Below are 16654 nucleotides of genomic sequence, written 5' to 3' on the forward strand. Positions count from 1 at the left end.
GATTTTTTGAGGTGAAGCATATTCATCAAATATGGGTTTGACATGGCCTTATATGTCAGGCACAGGTCACCTCTGAGCAAGCGGTATGAGACTGAATAGAGCTGGAGTTCTTTCAGTCGGGCAGCATAAGACATATTTTTGAGACCCTTTATCCTTTTGGTGAGGAACTTTTGGGGCCTTTCCAGCTGCTGCAGGTGTCGGGTCAGATACATTCCGAATGGGGCATTGTACTCAATCATAGGTCTAATGAGTGATGAGTACAGGGGGATGATGACCTCCCTTGCTCTGGATGTGAATCCCTTCATGATCAGGTGGGCAATGTAGAAGGTTTTCCTAACTACTTTAGCAACATGTGTGTCAAACGAAAGGCTACTGTCAACCTGGGTCCCCAGATCCCTGATGACTTCTTCTGTGCTCAGTGGATTGCCACCTATATGGTAGCTAGGGGTAACCTTGTTTTTCCCAAAGGGTATGACTATGCATTTCTTGGCATTTAACTTTAGGCCATGGCTCTGGCACCAGTTATCCGTTTCTGCGAGGCCCTTCTGAAGGATATCTGTGTCAGATGTGTTTTCGACTATGGCGCCCAGTTTGCAGTCATCTGCAAACTTTGCCAGCCATAACCCTCCTGTGTTTGCTTGTACTTCAGAAAAGTAGATGCCGAACAAGAGTGGACCCAGTACTGAGCCCTGTGGGACACCACTTGTGACAAGCTTTGAGTCTGACATGGCTCCAGCAACTCTGACCCTGTGGGTTCTGTCACTTAGCCAGTTTGCAACCCATCTTGTGATGTATGGGTTTACATTCGAGCTGATGAGTTTTTTGATGATACCTGAGTGGGGTATTGTGTCGAAGGCCTTTGCCAGGTCAAGGTAGGCTGTATGGACTGCCTTTCCCTCATCAATGGCCTTGGTGACTGTCTCGAAAAAGTCAACCAAGTTTAAAAGGCATGATCTGCCTTTGACAAAGCCAAACTGGGTTGGATCCAAAGTCTGCAAGTTCCCTATGTCTTTATTTATGAGTTCCATTATGATCCTCTCCATGGTTTTGCAGATAAGGCTTGTCAAGCTAATGGGACGGTAATTTCCAGGGTCGGTGGAGGCACCGCCCTTGTGAAGTGGGACCACAGTCGCCGTGCGCCACTCCTTGGGTACGTATCCCGAGGTGAGGCTAAGATTAAACAGCTGTCCTAACTGTGGGTTTAATTCCTCATTGAGTTCGTGGAGCACACAGCCGGGGACACCATCCGGTCCCATGGATGCTGTGTTTTTGCCTTGGAGAGCAATTCTCACCTGGGCGTTGGAGATGTTTGGGGGCTACAATCCTCTGGTATAGATATCTCTCCTTTTGGGGGAGGGGAGAAGTTTGCACTGAACCTGTCAGCCAGTATGTTGGCAATGTGTGTAGGTTCAGTAATCTTCACATCATTTTGAACTAATTCTGAGCATATCTGGGAGTTTCCTCCTAGGTTTCTAACATAGCTAAAGAAGGCCTTATGATTGTCTTTTGAGTCCTTGGCGATTTTTCTCTCAAAATTTGCCTTGGATGATTTTATGAGAGCTCTTAGTTTTTACTTATAATGATCAAAGGTGTCTTACCTTTCAAGGATTTTGCTCTATCTTGTAGTAGCTTCCTCCTTTTGTTGTAGAGCTTGTTTATGGCTGGGGTCCACCAGGCTGGACGCTTGCCTTTGGTACAAAGAGTCTTAGTTTTGTTTGGGATTGCCTGATCCATGCAGTCCTGTAGGTGCTGGTAGAAGGCATTTGTAAGTGATTCAACGGTTTGAGTAATGTTTACCACTGGCTCAGGGGCCTTAAAGGAGACCACACTAGTTTTTAGAAGTGTGAAGTCGGCTTTTGAGAAGTTTTCCACTGTGGTCTTTTTTATTTCAGGTGGGGCGGGATGAGGACCTCCAGCGAGATTAGTTTATGATCTGATCTCACCAGTGAGGGGTATACTTCGGTGTTGAACATTGTGATCCCATGTTCGTGATGATGAGATCAAGTATGTTTTCTCCTCTTGTGGGGATGGTGACTAGTTGTTCCATGGCATTTGAGTTTATGAACTCCAGGAACCTTTGGGCTAGAGTGTTTGGGCTTGAGTAGTGTTCCCAGTCTATATTAGGGTAGTTGAAGTCACCTAGTATGATGGTGTTTGGAGATACATTTATCCCCTCCAATGTTTTCAGGAAGGCCATGTGAGGTTCCTGAGTTTGAGAGGGTGGCCTGTAACATGCTACAAATTGCAGAGCAGTCTTGCCTATGGTTAATTGCACCTGGATGGTCTCCGATGCATCGTGCGTTGCCACCAACCTTGAGGTGTGGGTGTCCTTTATGAATATGGACACCCCCCCTCCTTTCTTGGTGTTGTCCGGATTTTGGGGCCGGAACGCATGATATGAGGTGAAACCTGATAGTGCTGGGGTGCTCTCAGGAGCCTTGAACCAGGTTTCTGTCACAGCACAGACATCGATGTTCTCTTCTTCCTGTAGTCCATCAAGCCATCTGAGTAAATAACTAAGAAGAGAAATCACAGCTAAATAGAAAATCCCAGTTATCAGCTTTCCTCAAAAAAAATTTTTTTTGGAGGGAAGAATCTAAGTATGGTCTGGATATATTACAAAAAAGCATGTGACAGTATCCCACATTTATGGATAAAGGATTGCTTACAGATGTATAAGATGCAGCCTACATTGATCAACTAAACAATAATGACCATGAAACAGTGGCAAACTACTTTGCAGTTAAGCCATGACAAAGGGCAAATTGGTACTTACGTATTATCTCAACCAGATACTAAACCGGGCAATGTTTCTAGCGTATTGGTACTGCACTTCACAGCAGTTCCCAAAAGAGTTGAAGAACTGAAAACTGGGAGCTCCTCACAGAGAGAGAGAGAAAGAAGAGGACAGAAAAAAAATAAAATTCCTGCCACGGGGCATGACTTAATTTTCATGGTGCTGGTACAGCTTTCTGAAAGCCGTTACTGACTCTGAAGGGAAACTCAGACCCTGGAGAGTCTTTTCAGAAGGGGAGGTGATCTTGGCCGCTTTTAACTCTGAGTAGGGGCTGAGGGCATTATTTCTGTACCTGTAGGAAGGGTTTACACATTGCAAGACTGCAGTACTTCAAAGCCGATTAGGTAAAAATAAGTATTGGTCACGATAACAATGGGAACTGAGCTAAAGCAGAGAATGAGGACTGTTACAAGGCCTCACCCTGATGAAGTTGACTGTCCCTTTGTGAATTACATAGGAAGGATGTTCCCTTAACTATTTAAAACAAGGCCAGCAGTTATACTGAAGGAGACAAAAAAAAAGCTAGATGAAATGCACGTTTATGTCACATACCTTTCAACTTGCTGAGAATTGACACATGGATAAAATTCAAACGGGGATATTCCACAGTGATTATTCATCATTGCTACTGTTTGCTTGCCCTTAACCCATTAACCCATCAAGCTGTTTACTTAGCGAATTAGGTCTCAATTACATTTTGGCTCCCAGAAAACTACCTTGTTTAAAACTTCAAATCTACTTTTGTGGATGACTTTAAACTGTATGGTTCATCAGGTGAGGAGTTGAAAGCACAACTGCAAGTGGTTAAAACTTTCTCTGATGATATAAGAATGTCATTTGGTGTTGCTAAATGTGCAAAAGCAACCTTAAAGCAGGAAGCTGCAGCACCAAGAAAATATCAGCCTGGGAGAGGAATGTGATATAAAGGAACCTGAGCAGGAGAATGTGTGTAGGTATTTCAGAAATGATGAAGGATCAACAATAAAACATGAACAAAGGCAAATAAAAGTCAGTAAGGAATACTGTAGAAGACGAATCTAATATTGAGAACAGTCTTCACATCTAGGAATAAGGTCCAGGCTATAAACCAATTTGTTCTTCCTATTCTAACTCACAGTTTTGAGGTGACTGACTGGCCCCAAAATGTATTAGATCAGTTGGGCAGGAAAACAAGCAAAATGCTTCATGTTTACCAAATGATAATAAAAATCACATATAAAAAGATTATCCCGTGATCTGAAGGAGGTAGGAGTCTCCTCAAAACTGATTACATGTAGAGATCGGCAGTCATGAGACTGTATACATACCTGCTCATCAGATCCAAACATAATGAAAGCTTTACAACATAAGGAGAGGAAGTCGAAGATAACCTCTCTGCTTAGTTCAGCAGAAGCATTTTGATGTCAATCAAGAATGGAAAGCAAGCCAGAAGTAGACAACAATCAGACAACAACTGAATGTGTCAAAAAGCAAAAGAAAGATCGTAAGGATAAGGATCAGATGAGAAGGAAAGAAATGTGGAAAAGGCATAAACATTGTTGCAAGTACAGAGATCTCCTAGAACAACCTCATATTGAACAGGACTTGATGCAGGAATGGCTAAGATGATTTGAGATGAAACTAAAAGACGAAAGGTTAATAATGGCTGCCCAGAATAGTGAACTACATACACATTGGTTTACAAAGTCCTTTGAACATGTGGGAGAAACATGCTAATGTAGGTGCTATTAAAAAAATTGGAAACAGTCTAACATTCTGTTGCTGGCTGCAATATACACATTGTAGAGGGCCTGTACACTGAAAGGCGGAATAATGTGACAAGCCTGTTGCACTGGGGATTGTGCAAACACTGCAAGAAACAATGGAAACATGAACAACAAAGCATTATAGAGAATGATGAAGTGTACATCACATAGGATCACCCACTGCTCACAGTTCAAAAAGTAGGTGTGAGAAAACCAGATATAGTCCATGAAAAGAAGACAAAAGTAGTACTGATCTTTGAAATTGCTACACCTAGTGGTTACAGTGTGTTATGTACAGAGAGACACAAAATCATAAAATATTAGGATTTGCAGACAGAAACGAGAGCCATGTGGAGGAGGGGTACCCATATAGTTCCAATAATAGTAGGAGCAATAGGTCTAATAAAAAGTAATTTACTGTCATACTTAGATATGATACAGATACAGTTAGCCCTATATCAATTATAGAAGAAGGCAATCAATTCTGGGCACATTAGAGGTGCTGCAAAGAGCAGTTTTTTGCTAACATCAAAGACTGAAACATTACTAATTTCATAAACTTTAATTATACACTGACATAGGCATGGGTTCTATTCTCATCATGGTAATAGAAACCCAAAGGACTTGGAGACATTAAACCAAGAAAAAAGTTTTATAATTTACATAAAATAAGTAAGAAAGTATTGCATCTGCAACCACATCCTTGAGGTATATTGACCATTTCTAGCTGTTTTGTAGTTCACTGTTTAAAATCCGCGTTTGCACGGCTTTGCGTGGTCGTGCGCATAGCTTAAACAAGGTAAAACTTTTTCTGGCTCCGCCAAGTCTGCTCTTCAAATTTTCCCTTAAGGAAGCTCTACTCTTAGTATAACAAGACTACTCACTGTATTATAAGCCTAGCACTTGTTCTCAATACTTCTCTACTAAGTAAGCACTCTCGTACTAAGTAAAGCACTAAATCTACTTACCACCGCTGTGAATATCCACTTCCCTTAAAGGTATACCACTCCCTTATACTGTTCTAGCATGTCGAGTGGTAGATTACTGGCGTCGTCTCCAGTTCAGCTGGTCAATCTGGGTATCTTGAGACAATGCTACAATTGTCTCATGTACACAGACAACCCTCTCCTCCTCCCAACAAACACAAATACATGTGAGAGATACAACTATATAGCCAAACTGGAGGCTGAACTCTCTCAACTCAGGGCTGGCATGACCAGACAGGAGGAGATGGCAACCACACACACAGCAATCCCAGTCCCACATAGACTTACCACAACTGCAAACCAAACACATAAAAACACAAAGACATACTCGGAGGCTCTAATAAAAAACTTACCAAAGCAGACATCCAAAAATCCACCACCTCAAAACAAAACACATGCAACACATACTTCAATCAATCAGTGTGTCGACCAATCGCAGCCCTTAAGGCCAAACACCTTGCCTGATACACTAGTAATAGGTGACTCCATAGTCAGACACACAGATGTCCCACTGACCAGGCTGAACAAGGAGAAGGTGACTGTGAGCTGTCTATCGGGAGCTAGGATCCGCCACATAACACACGCACTCAGGTCACTCCAAAGCAAGTACAAATATGACTCCGTCATTGTCCATGCTGGTGTGAATGACCTGAGACGTACCTCCCTGGACTACATGAAAAGAGACATAGAGGAGCTCTCGATTATGTAGCCCAGGCTGGTATGACCCTGACCCTGAGCAGCATCTTGCCCTCACCAAGAATGATACCACAATACAAAGACAAGATGATCAGCTTTAACAATTGGCTCAAGTACTGGTGTCATTCTAAGGGGATCAATGTCTGTCTGCCTGGGATGATATGTTGGACAAGCTACGCTGCCATGAGGATGGCTTACACCTGTCACCACTGGGCTTCCGGATATTGGCTAAGGCTCTTGCCACCCCCATAGTGCCTTTTTAGGCAAGGCTCAAAAGACAAACCCACCTCCTTAGAAAACAAAAATGGAAAAAAACTAAGGGTAATGCTGCTCAACGCCAGAAGTCTAAATCTCAAGATGCAGGCACTTGATGCACTCCTCAGCATGGAGAACATCGACGTCTGTGCAGTAACTGAAACCTGGTTCAAGGCTCCTGAGAGCACCCCAGCGCTACCAGGCTATACCTCGTATCATGCTTTTCGGCCCCAAAACCTGGGCCGAACCACAAATGGAGGGGGAGTGTCCATATTCATAAAGGACACCCACACCTCCAGGTTAGTAGCAACATATGAAGCATCAGAGACCATACAGGTGCAACTAACCATAGGCAAAACTGCTATACAACTGGCAGCATGTTACAGACCACCCTCCCAATCTCAAGAACCCCACTCAGCCTTCCTGAAGACATTGGAGGATATGAATGTATCACAAAATACCATCATACTGGGAGACTTCAACTACCCAAACATAGATTGGGTACATTATTCTAGCCCTAATACCCTAGCCCAAAGGTTCCTGGAATTCATAAATTCAAATGCACTGGAACAACTAGTCACCTCTCCCACTAGGGGAGATAATATACTAGACCGGATCATCACAAACATGGGGACAAAATGCTCCACACCGGAAGTATACCCCTCACTAGTGAGATCTGACCACAAACTAATCACCCTGGATATACATATCCCACCTCCACCCCAGCACAAAAGACCACAGTGAAAAACTTCTCAAAAGCAGACTTCACTCTTCTTAAGACTGAGATGGTATCCTTTAAGCCCACTGTGCCAGTGGATACCACATCCCACAATGCGAATCCTTCACAAATGCTTTCTATGGACATCTCCAAGAATGCATGGATCATGCAATCCCAAACAAATCCAAGTCCCTCTCCACCAAATGTAAGCGTCCTGTCTGGTGGACCTCAGCCATAAACAAATTGTATAACAAAAGAAGGAAGCTACTGCACATCAGAGCGAAATCCCATGAAGGGAAGACATCTCTGATCAACATTAGCAGAAAACTACGTTCTCTCATAAAAACATCCAAGGCAAACTTTGAGAGAAAAATCGCTAAGGACACTAAAGATAACCACAAAGCCTTCTTCAGCTATGTTAGAAACCTGGGCGGAAACCCTCAGATATGTTCAGAGTTGGTTCACAACAACAAAAAATACACTGAACCCACAGATATTGCCAACATTCTGGCTGACAGGTTCAGTGCAAATTTCTCCCCTCCTTCACCCCCAAAAGAAGAAATACTTATCCCAGCTGAATGTAATCTCCCTGTCATCTCAGATGTCCAAGTGAGAACCGCCCTAAACAAAGCAAAAACACAGCATCAATGGGACCTGGCGGTATCCCGGGTGCGTGTTACGTGAACTCAAGAGGAGCTAAACCCACACATAAAAATGCTATTTAACCTTAGCCTTACTTGGGATATGTACCTGAACACTGGCATACAGCAACAGTGGTCCCACTCCACAAGGGGTGCCTCTACAGACCCTGGAAACTACGCCCCATAAGCTTAACTAGCCTGGTCTGCAAAGCTATGGAAAGAATCATTATGGAACTCATAAACAGAGACATAGGGGACCTACAGACACTTGACCCCACCCAGTTCGGCTTTGTAAAGGGCAGATCCTGCCTTTTAAACCTGGTTGACTTTTTCAAAACAGTCACTAGAGCCATTGATGAGGGCAAAGCAGTCCATACAGCATACCTGGACTTGGCTAAGGCCTTCGACACAATACCCCACTCAGGCATCATAGATAAGCTAAACAGCTTAAAAGTAAACCCTTATGTCACTAGATGGGTTGCAGACTGGCTAAAGGACAGAACCCATAAAGTTAAAATCGCTGGAGCAATGTCAGACTCAAAGCCAGTCACAAGTGGTGTCCCACAGGGATCTGTCCTGGGAACCCTCTTGTTCGGCATTTATTTCTCAGATGTTAAAACAAACATGGGTGGGCTGTGGCTGACAAAGTTCGCAGATGACTGCAAACTAGGCGCCATAGTCGATACACCAGCAGACACACATATCCTACAAAAAGGCCTCACTGAAACGGACAACTGGTGCCGTAGTCACAGCCTTAAACTAAATGCCAAAAAATGTATAGTCATCCCTTTTGGAAAAAACAAAGTACCCACAAATTATCACATAGACAGCAACCCACTGAGTACGGAAAAAGTAATCAGAGACCTAGGGACCCAAGTAGACAGCGACCTCTCATTTGACACCCACGTTGCCAAAGTGGTTAGAAAAACATTCTACCTTGCACACCTCATCATGAAGGGATTCACATCCAGATCCAAGGATGTCATTGTACCCCTATATTCCTCCCTCATCAGACCCATGATTGAGTACAATGCCCCATTTGGTATGTACCCCACCCGGCATTTGCAACAGCTGGAGAGACCACAAAAGTACCTCACCAAAAGAATCAAGGGTCTCCAACATATGTCTTATTCTGCCAGACTAAAGAAACTTCAGCTCTATTCAGTAGCATACCGCCTGCTCAGAGGTGATATCTGCCTGACGTACAAGGCCATGTCCAATCTGGATCTGATGGACATGTTCCACCTCAAAAAATCCAAATCCATCAGGACCACGAGAGCTAAAGACTTAAACCTCGGCACAAGTATGAATAGGACATGCTGGAGGGATAGATTCATAACCCAGAGGCTTCCCATGCTTTGGAACAGGATCCCAGTTCATATTAGGCAGAGCCCCTCACTGACTCTCTTCAAGAGAAATCTTGATGAGTGGATGGGAGATCGTAAGTTTACCCCAGGGGTCACATCTGTGTCACTGCTAGACAGGGGCACAGTAAACTAATTCTATTATATAAGGGGACCTTCATTGTGTCACTACTAGACAGAGGCACAGTATTCTAGATTTATTCTGTACATTTTTGTACCATTTCATGGGGTGGCAAAAGCCACATCACTATGGCTAGGCTTACAAATGCCCCAGGGCAGATAGCCTAGTACTATACTATGAAACTATGAAACTATATAGGATATAGGTTCATAGGTTATACTAGGCTATTGGCCCTAGGACCTATACAAGCCTAGCCATAACAATTCGCTGGCCATTTCTTCCCACACTATTTACTTCCCTGGACTCCTGTCTAGCAGGGCGACTGACGTGATCCCCTGGGTGAATTTCCTTTCTCCCATCCGATTGTCTAGGTTCCTTTTGAAGGGGGCCAAAGAGGCGCTTTGCTTGACATGTATGGGCAGTCTATTCCAGAGTCTGGGGAGTCTCTGGGTCAGGAACCTATCCCTCTAGCATGTTTTGTTTATTGTGATGACAAGGTTTAGATCCCTGGAGCGTGTGGCTCTGAGGGATTGGGATTTCTTTAAGTGTAGCATGTCCAACAGCTCTGGGCTTGACATGGCTTTGTATGTTAAGCAGAGATCACCTCTGAGTAGACGATATGCGACAGAGTATAGCTGTAGTTTTTTAAGGCGGTCAGCATAGGGCATCTGCTTTAGGCCTGTGATTCTTTTAGTGAGGTATTTCTGCGGCCTTTCCAGTTGTTGCAGATGTCTTGAGAGGTACATACCAAATGGGGCATTGTATTCTATAATGGGTCTAATGAGGGATGAGTACAGTGGGACAATGACCTCCTTTTTTCTGGATGAAAAGCCCTTAGTGATGAGGTGTGCCACATAGAAGGATTTCCTGATTGTTGTGGAGATGTGGTTATCGAAGGTGAGACCACTGTCCACTTGTGTCCGTAAGTCTGTTATCACACTTTTGGTATTTAGTGTACTGCCACTTATGTGGTAATTCATGGGTACATGTTTTTTCCCAAAGGGGATAACTATACATTTCGTGGCATTGAGCTTGAGCCCATGGCTCTGGCACCAAGCATCTTTTTCTGTAAGGCCCTTTTGTGGAGTATCCACATCATTTGGGCATTCAATAATGGCTCCCAGTTTGCAGTCATCTGCGAACTTTGTTAGCCAAAGTCCCTTAGTGTTGGCCTGTACTTCAGAGAAGTAGATGCCAAACAAGAGAGGTCCCAGGACTGAACCCTGAGGTACTCCACTTGTCACTTGTTTTGAGCTGGATTTGGAGTCAGCTACTTTTACAGTGTGGGTTCTGTCAGTAAGGCAGTTGGCAACCCCTCGAGTGATGTAGGGATTAATGCCCAGCTTAGTAAGTCTATCTCTGATCCAAAAGTGGGGGATGGTGTCAAAGGCCTTGGCGAGGTCCAGATAGGCTGTGTGGACCGCGTTATCCTTGTCCATGGCTCTGGAGACTGATTCGAAGAAGTCAGTCAGGTTCAGGAGACAAGATTGGCCCTTCACGAACCCAAACTGGGTGGGGTCCAGTGTTTGAAGGTTGCCAGTGTCTTTGTTTATAAGTTCCATGATAATACCATGGCCTTGCAGATCAGGCTTGTCAGACTGATGGGGCGGTAGTTCCCGGGATCCAAGGTGGATCCCCCCTTGTGGAGTGGAATAACTGTAGTTGTGCGCCACTCAGTGGGCACGAAGCCTGAGGTGAGGCTATGATTAAACATGACACTTAGGTGAGGTGCCAGTTCATTTTGTAGTTCATGTAATACACAACCCGGGATGTCATCTGGTCCCATGGATGCTGTATTCTTAGCTTTGGAGAGTGCATTTTTTACCTGTGTGGCCATTATTACCAGAATTTGGCAATCTTCCGGTATTGAGCTGGGCCATTTAGGAGGTGAGAGGGGGGGGTGAAGCTGGCACTGAATTGATCTGCCAAGATATTGGCAATATCCTTGGGATCAGTATATTTAATGCCATTCTGTTATAGCTCAGAGCAGATCTGAGCATTGCCATTTAGATTCTTGACATAACTATAGAATTCCTTGTGGTTGTCTTTGGAATCTTTGGCATTTTTATTTTCATAAGTAGCTTTGGAGGATTTTATGAGGGATCTCAGCTTCTTACTGAGGCTGGTAAGGGAATTTTTTGCATCCTGGGATTTTCCTCTTTTCTGCAACAGTTGCTTCCTTTTGTTGTAAAGTTTGTTTATGGCAGGGTACCACCAGATTGGCTTCCTTTTTTTGGAGGAGAGCATCTTGGTTCTATTTGGGATGGCACGATTCATGCATGAGTGGATGTGCTCATACAGTGCCTTAGTGTAGGATTCAGCAGTCAAACTTTCAGTTCCCGTCTGCATGGGTGTCATGATGTTTGTCACTTCTGACTTGAGTAGCATGAAGTTGGCTTTGGAGAAGTTTTTTATGGAGGTTTCCTTACTTGTGGGTGGGATGTGGATGTTAAGGGTGATTAGCTTATGGTCAGATCTGACCAACGAGGGGTGACCATAGGTGTGGAGTATCAATTTCCCACGTTGGTAATGACCAGGTCTAGCATATTGGAGCCCCTGGTGGGACTATGGATTAGTTGATCCAGGGCGTTGGAATTTATGAATTCCAAGAACCGTTGGGCAAAGGTGTTGGTACACGAGTACTTTTCCCAGTTAATGGCAGGGTAGTTTCAATCACCCAGTATTAGGGTGTTTGGTTGTATCTTAATATTTTCCAGTATGTTTAGAAAGGTGTAGTGAGAATCTTGGGGCATGGTGGGGGATCTGTAGCAAGCTAGAATTTGGATTGCAGTCTTACCTAGTGTTAGTTGCACCTGGAAAATTTCAGATGCATTGCGTTGGGCAACTAGCCTGGTGGTGTGAATATCCTTGGTGAATATGGACACTCCTCCACCTTCAGTGTTTCGGTCCTGGTTTGGTGGCTGAAATGTGTGGTAAGAGTTGTAGCCTAATATTGCAGGGGTGCTCTTTGGAGTCTTGAACCAGGTCTCAGTTACTGCACAGATATCTATGTTCTCCATTTTTAGGAGTGCCTTGGGAGAGTGCATTTTGAGGTTTAGACTTCTAGCATTGAGTAGCATTACCTTCAGAATTTGCATGCTTGTATCTGTTACGGTGGTGGTTTTGTTCTTTGAACTTTGCCTAAAAAAGGCACTATAAAAAAGGCAAGAGCTTTAGCCAGTAACCTGAATCCCAGGGGCGACAGGTGCAGACCATCTCTGGCAAAGCATAGTCGTCTGTTGATCATGTCGTCCCAGGCAAACAGATACTGGATCCCCTTTGAATGACACCAGAAGCTTAGCCAGTTGTTAAAGTCAATCATTTTGTCCTTATATTGTGGTATAATTCTGGGTGAAGGCAGGATGCTACTCAGGGCTAGAGGGTCATACCTGCCTGGGCCACATGATCTGAGAACTCTTCCATGTCTCTTTTCATGTAGTCCAGGGAGGTACGTCTCAAGTCATTCACTCCAACATGGACAATGACAGAGTCATATTTGTACTTGTTGTAGAGTGACTTGAGTGCATGTGTTATGTCGTGGATCCTGGCACCTGACAGGCAGCTGACTGTAATTTTCTCCTTGTTCAGCCTGGTGAGTGGGACATCAGTGTGCCTGATTATAGAGTCACCTATGACTAAAGTGTTAGGTACGTTGTCTTGCCTTAGGGGCTGTTGCTGGGTGGCACACTGGTGTTGTGAGCTATGTGACACTTTGGTTGTGATTGGTGTTTGTTTGCATTTCAGCTTTGGAGGTCCTTGTTGCTTGGGCAGGTTACAGTTAAGGGCCTCTGCATATGTGGATTTAATGTTGCTATGTGTGGGTGTTGGTGGTGTGGGTTTAGAAGGGCTATCTGTTGCTTGAGGTGTAGTGCGGGTGATAACCTTCTCCTCTTGACTGTCTAGCACAGTCTTGGGTGGAGAGAGCTTTGCTTCCAGTTTGGCTATGTAAGTGCATCTCTCACAGGCTGTAGTGTTGGGTGGTAGGAGGAGAGGGTTGTCTGTGTACATGAGGCAATTGCTGCATTGCCCTAGTATGCCCAGATTCACCAGGTGGACAGGAGAAATCACCAGAAGCTGACCCTTGGACATGCCTGGTTTGGTGCTTCTTTTGTAAAGTACAGGAGCTGTTTTCCCTTGCCTTAGCAAGGTACTTTGCAATTATAGGCTGTTTAGTGGCTACAATTAATTTCTCCTTATTGACAAGGAGAGTTGAGTGCTTGTATCAGTTTAAGGCTTCCTAGTACTTTCCAGCAGGTATTAGAGCAGGTGCTAGTCACAGGGATGCTTAAAGATAAGATGAAAAAAATGGTTTATCCTAAACACTGCACAGTGCACTAGATAAGTTAGATGTGAAAGTAGGTAACTTAAGTTTTACCTGTCTAAAAAGTTAAGTTTTAGTGGAGAGTCACCATTTTTAAAACAGCAAGATAGATTGAAAGAGGGTGGCCACTTTTGTGTTCTGGTACTATGGAATACAGTAGGATGGCCAATAAATTTAAATATTTGAAGGGGAGTAATTTCACAAATTGATAATTTTGTGCTTACTCACACAAGCCAGTGAAAGCAGAGAGGAAATGAGGTATATGGTCAAATTAACATAAGAGACAGGCAACTCGAAAGACAGTGGTATTTAAGAACACAACAGTAACCAGGTGGGTGGATGGGAAAAATACTTCTGCCTGACTCACAAGAGACAGAGCTGTGGTCTCTTTTGAAGTTTTAATATGCAGTTACAAGCAGAATACAAGTAAAACACAAGGTAAAGAAAACAAATCACAGTATTCAAAATATAAAAAAGAAATAAAGTATTACAAAATACAACAAATAAAAAGCAAACTAACCTTTCCTTCACAGCAAAGTGTAGCAGAGTCTGGTGAGCTTTTCTAGTAAAGCTCTGAAATGTTTTATTTTACCCCTTAAATAGAAGGTATAGTTCCTAGCTCCACCCCCTCAGTTCACAAATGATTAACCTTAAGTGACCTCTTCTATCTTATGTAGGAAATGCTGTTTAACATTTCAGATATAGTTTTGTATATTTAATTTAAGTTAATACAAATTGTAGCTTAAAGTATATGAAAAAGTATTGCCTTCTTGACTTATACTCTTTTATTGATATATTCTGCACCATGTTTTTACATTTGACTATGCTGCCTGTATCTTGCTTATGCCTTTAGGGAGACATGGTCTCCAGAAGTGCACACAGGTCTTCGACTGGGCTTTACAAACTATATATGCAGGTGGGTAATATTTTTCCTCTTCCTACTAATTATAACTAATTCCTTTACATGGGTTTATCCCTTCAGCCACTATATTGGTTTTACAGATTTCTTGCTCACTTTAGCTCATCTGGTATAACTAACCCCTGGCCCACTTCTTCTTTGTTGTTCCTAATATTTCCCCATTAACCATGTAGGTGCTCATTGCACTTTTTTGAATTTTACCTGCCAATACTACTTGACCATTTCCCTCCCCATCTGTTATATCCATTATTATGTATTTGCACCACTGCCATATTTTGTAAAATCTTCGTATAGGTGATTGTTTCTTATAGATCCTCTACAATATTGCTTACAGACACTGAAAAATTATGCATTACAGAAAAAAACATGAGGTGGTGGTTTAAGGAAAGTACATTTACACACAATAAAATAAATCATAATTAAATGAAATGAGTTTTGGTAAAGTACTATTTTATCAATGGAACCCCCCCCCCCATTTTGATTTTTTTTTTTTTTTGAAAAACAGAACTCTGTTTTTTAAGAGGCTGAGCCCCTGGTACTCCCCGGTAACTCTTCCCCGCAGCCATATTACACACTCACTGTCCACATCAAATAATCATATCCAAGACAACTATTTTGTGAGTTGCAATTTACCAGCAAAAATCACAGAAATCAGCCCTGTGGGCAGGGAAGAATGAAAAAGAAGGAAGTCTTTGTTTTTTTTTTAATTAATAAATAGTGAACTAATAGCATAAATTATGCAGATGAGTTTCTCACATTTGGGGAAATCACAGGGGTCAACCCAACCAAGGAGTTCAATGGAAGAGCCTCACACTGGGGAAACCACCTTCTTGATCGTGCTATTCCCCCTGCCAACTAATAGCATGCCATTGGCTAGGGCTGAACTGCCTTCCAATGATCAGTCACTCATCCAAGGAAGCACTTAGTATGGTCCCAACCTACACTAAACTTCAGACCTGTACTTTGATTCTGATATGCCATTTGTATTGGGTTAGGCAGTGAGACGCTGCTGAATCTGATGTCAATTTTATAAGAAGGATGGGGCAGATGGATGAGGTGATAGCCCCTGAAATCAGCTTACGAAGAATGTTGGGCAGCCACCATTCAATTTTTTAACTGAGTTTCTAAAAATAATTAAACACTAAACGTTATACATTTTTAATTCTTTCATTTCTATTACAGTGTAGATTTGAACAAACCATCACAATATCTCCTGATCTGAGGGCTGTGACAGAAAAGCCAAGAAAAATACCTATTTCATGGTTTAGTTTGTTTAAATAGCAGCACTAGAGTATGTTAAGATTTGCTTCTTTTGGGCAGAGTGCAGCACCTCTTACTTTGTATTATGTACTGTTGGAAAAAGTACCCCTGCACAGTTAAGTGTGTAGTGCTGGTGTTGGACATATAGTTAAAGGGGATACCTTATGCAGTTAAATTAAAACAAGTAAAAGCAGAACTATCCAAAGCAGTTCAGACATTAACTGAAAGTTAGTAAGATAATAAAATGTCATTATGACTTGTTCTTTTTAGGACTTAAGTTGTTGCTTAGTTGGCCTACTAAATAAATGTATTGCCTAGTGCCTGTTTTTAAACTACTACTAAGCCAATATCTATACCTTGAGAGGTTAGGAGACAATGATTTATGGAGGGCAGGGAGAAGATCATACTTCAAAACTGCTCAGTATGGATCAGGAGACTTAAATATTTAACTAAGTTTTGCTGACTTGAAGCTGACACCATCTTTGTTTATTTTGGCTGGGATCCAAAAAGGCTTAATGTGAGTGGGGGAGTGTTAATATTGTCATTTTTCTTTCCGGTATATATATATATATATATATATATATATATACATATATATATATATATATAGGCTCAAGGTCAACAAACCTGAGAGAAAATTATAAAATGTAGTATCAGATCCATGGAGTAGAGAGCGATAAAGCCTGGAATGTGAAGCAGACAATTACAGATCAACTAGTAACCTAGGCAATGATAAAGCTAGGTGGAGAGTGTGATAATTAGAGACCTAGAGACCTATGCTGTATAGCGCTCAACTTCTTTGCTTAAGAGTCAGGTACAAAGCCTAAAAAT

At 42.6% G+C, this 16654-nt stretch overlaps 1 pseudogene; it reads right to left on the reverse strand.

Annotated features, from left to right (window-relative positions):
* Positions 1 to 15274: 15274 nt before the first annotated feature.
* Positions 15275 to 15425, reverse strand: LOC122814567 (annotated as a pseudogene).
* Between the last annotated feature and the right edge of the window lie 1229 nt (positions 15426 to 16654).

The sequence above is a fragment of the Protopterus annectens genome, chromosome 10.part0, assembly GCF_019279795.1.
Source record: "Protopterus annectens isolate FY-2018-M chromosome 10.part0, PAN1.0, whole genome shotgun sequence".
Lineage (NCBI taxonomy): Eukaryota > Metazoa > Chordata > Ceratodontiformes > Protopteridae > Protopterus > Protopterus annectens.